The following is a 4,213-nucleotide window of genomic DNA, read 5'->3' on the forward strand; positions in this document are numbered from 1 at the left end:
AACCATGTGCAGCTTCTCTCGTCTTCCATTTTTCCATGATATGTTTCACTCTACATCAGACACGTGTTAAAGTGTGTTGGCTGCATATTAAGTTCAAAATGCTGATGAGCTCTGATCCAGTTGACTGATATACTCTGCTCTACATCCTGCACTGAAATATGAGGATTGTGTGTTTATTAAAATGTAAAATCATCATGGAGTCATTGACAGAAGAGCATCAACGTTCAGCCTGTTAAATTAGATTTAGATATTTTTATTTCAGAAATGATTCCTAACAAAAATGGAGAATATAAAAACACAATCAAAGCAGTAACGTCCATATTATGAAGTGTTTGCTGTATCAGACAATCATGTTTATTCACAACAATGAAAACAATATAGTGCAGATGAACATGGTGCTGTAATGAATCTGCTCTTAAACACAATAACAAAATACATTTTCCAAGAGAGATGATAATGATTCACATCAGAGTGAAGAACGAAAACATTTACAACTGGTTTCTAACATTTATTATAGATCGAACTGATCACTGATAGAAACAGAAGAATATTCAAAATGATACTCTGAGAGATACATGAATGAGATATGGATAAACATCAAATCACATAAAACAAAAAAGCACATAATCACTATAACTGAAATAAAATATGAGCAGAAATAAACAAGAATTAAGTCGAAAGATAGAAAAAGGCAAAATGTTTAAAATATATAATCATATAAGAGACTGAACCGTCCAGTCAGGTCACAGATTCATATCTACAATAATATTTTTGTTTGTTTTTGTTTTGATTTCTTCACTTCTATGTATTATTATTATTATTATTATTATTATTATTATTATTATTATTATTATTATTATTATTATCATTATTATTATTATTATAAGCATATTAAGTGTGTGTCTGAGCTGAAAGCTGCTCTCCTCTCCTGGTTTTCTGTGTCACACAGACCACAACAACACAAAGCATCACCTGCAGACTGCTGAGCAGTATCCACCTGACTCTGTAGAAGGTCGAGTAAACCCCAAAGGGCTCTCTGTAGATCAGAACAAATTTTTCTGCTGACACACACTCATACTCTGACTTATAACCTGTACACACATACTCTCCTGCATCTTCCAGTGAGACATTAGAGATTATCAGGCTGTCATCGGAACAAGTGATTCTATTGTCACTGCAGAACTTATCATCGTACACAATTTTGCCTTCTGTTTGGATCAACTTAATGAACATAAAGCCCAAAGTACTATTTTTCCAATCATCAGAGCATCTCATAGTGACTTCATCTCCCTCTGAGAAAACCTTTACTGCAGGTGGACCAAATTTAGGGCACACCTCAAGCCAGTACGCATGTTTTACTTTTTCACCTACACAGCTGTAGTAACCTGAATCATTTAACATTAGTGATGGAAGTACCAGCGAGAAGTTTCGACCAATTTCTTGATCAGTATTGTAGGAAATTGTTTCCTTCATTCAAACTGGGGGCTGGTCATGAATGGGGTCCATGAAGGGACACTCCAGCACAGCTGTGTCTCCCTCTGAAGCATAATGTAGCTTTATTTCTTTGGTCAAACTTACAGAGTAAGTGCTCACACACTGCTGTTGGTTCATCAACAGGCAGATGTAAAAAGTTTGTTATTCATTGAAGACATGAAGAAGTGATGTGTTTTTCACCTCCAGGAAACTTTCTTGGACTTTATTCACCTTAAAAGTTATTCTGTCTTCGAAAAAACTCAGCATTCCTGGTCGCCACTTACTGTCGTGTCTGATCCAACGCACCGTCAGATTCTCACCTGCTCCTTTACATTGTACGTCTACAGTGGCATCAGGACATGTGATATATTCTTCCCTCCTTACTGTCTTACACACAGTCAGGCTGATGTTTCTCTCATATGTCATCCTGCCCTGAGTCCAGCACACTTCTTGGTACAGTCCAGAGTCTGAGTGGGTCAGGCTCTTTAGAGTAAATGAAGGAGAACCATGAAATGTCTCAGGAAATGAGAGTCGTCCTGTCAGGTCTTCAAGTACTGTGAAGTTTCTGTTCCAGGGGTCAGAGATGTTCCACAGGACCAGAGTATCTTCACCAACACGTCTGGAGGTGATGCAGGAGCTGTTTTGATCTGGGAGCTTGAACTGTAAAGACTCTCCTTCTTTTCTTATGGCGATAAATTCTTCTGCATGAATGTTGCTGATGAGAGTGAACAGCAGGGAGAAGCAGAGCTGTGCGACTGCAGCCATCCTGCTCAGAGGTCTCGTGGTGAGTGTCGTACAAGCACTGACACTGCTCGCTTCAAGAGCTTCCTGTTTGTGGTTGGAGGAGGAACGCCACTTCTTTATCACATCATCAAGGAACACTTTGATGCATTTGGCTCGATATCACGCCGTATATCTGCTTTCACTCTTCACAGGCCAAAGTGTGGACACGTTTTTTTATACTTCGTTGCATGGGTCCAGGGGTATCAAACATGTGGCCTGGAGCACAGAACCGGCCAGTCACAGTGTCCAATCTGAACCATTACAAGTGAGATTATGTCAGCTTTACCACACAGCCATGAATATTTATGAATATGTAAAAGTCCTTTCTAAACTATTTTTTCACAAAAACAACTAAAAAATGTTGTTTCTTATGTGATCCTTCATAAAACATCACATATTTTCCAACATAATTCAGGGTTTGGTTTGGTCTAAGTAAGCAGAGAAGTCCAGGCATCCAGTTTCCATGCAGATGTTTACATGAAGCTCATCATCTGATGATGAAACTTACTTTGTACCCAAGCAGCCCAACCAGAAATTGAAAGTGTACATGCATCAAGGGACGGAGCACATCCCGTCAATAGGTCCAAAGTGCAATCGAGGCTAATCCCATGATCTTCTTATTTTCTTGTAGACCGAAGTTGAAAATCTGGCAGTATTTATTTTTGTGATTTTTTTTCCACTCTCAGCTGTCCTTCTCCTGTATTTGGGCCTGTTTGTTAATTTATTTCAATCATGTAAACAATATACAGGTACATTTAGCAAAGAAAATCTGAGAAAAAAATACTATACAAAATAAAGTTAATACATTTCAATATTGCTTCTGTTCTGATTCAGTTACATGTCGAAAGGGAGAGGGAAGAAGTACACACTTATTTAATCCCACCCCTTTGCCATAAGTTATCAGTCAATATTTAGTCAGCTTCCTTACTGATATAATCTGTAATAAAAATAGTGAACTGATTTCTGATATAATATATACTATAATATCACATCATGAAGTTTTCTAAATAGTGACATTCAATTAATTTCAACATTTTCCCTTTTCTTTATAGCTCAAGAAGATCATATCTTTATAACTCTTTTTGAACTGTTTCATGTTTGGATATTGCTTCAATTTCATATTCAAACTGTTCCACAGCTTCACTCCATGCACAGAAACACAAAAGCTTTTTCCTGTTGTACGTACCTTCCCTGTTTTGAGTTACAAAAACCCCTTAAATTATAACTTACCCTGAATATAATCTCGCAGTTCTTTATTTTTTGCTTTGAATATAATTTGCGCTGTTTGGAATTTCACTAGATCAGCAAATTTCAATATTTCAGACTGCAAAAATAGTGAGTTTGCATGTTCCCTGTAACCTGCATTGTGGATGATTCGAACTGCTTTTTTTTGTTGAAGAGTAAAAAGTGAAAGTAATGTGGTTTAATAGTTGTTGCCCCAGACCTCTGCACAAAAGCTTAAGCATGGTGAAACCAGTGAACAGTAGAAAATATGAAGTGATGTCCCGTGTGATACCTGCTTTGCCTTGTTTAGTATTGTAATGCTTCGTGATACTTTGGAATGAATATATCTTACGTGAGCTCTCCAGTCTTTCATCTATTATTACCCCCAGAAATTTATTTTCCCTGACTCTTTCAATATCAACACCATTTAGTTTAATCTTAGCATTGTATTTAAAGTACTATTTCCAAATAACATCATTTTAGTTTTATTCAAATTTAATGATAATTTGTTTTTATCAAGCCAGAACTTCACTTTACTTATTTCATTAGTCATATCATCCAATAAATTCTGCAGATCATCACCAGAGCAGAAGATGTTTGTATCGTCAGCAAAGAGAGCCATTTTTAATACCTTGGACACTTTACAGATGTTGTTAATGTTTAAGTTGAAGAATTTTGGGCCCAAAACTGAGCCTTGGGGTACACCACAAGCAATGTCCATACATAAGGAGCA

At 36.8% G+C, this 4,213-nt stretch overlaps 1 pseudogene; it reads right to left on the bottom strand.

Moving 5' to 3' along the window:
- Window positions 1-891: 891 nt before the first annotated feature.
- On the bottom strand, window positions 892-2,238 carry LOC148101179 (uncharacterized; annotated as a pseudogene).
- Between the last annotated feature and the right edge of the window lie 1,975 nt (window positions 2,239-4,213).

This window comes from Neolamprologus brichardi, chromosome 9 (genome assembly GCF_056152115.1).
Source record: "Neolamprologus brichardi isolate AB-2024 chromosome 9, ASM5615211v1, whole genome shotgun sequence".
Classification (NCBI taxonomy): Eukaryota; Metazoa; Chordata; class Actinopteri; order Cichliformes; family Cichlidae; genus Neolamprologus; species Neolamprologus brichardi.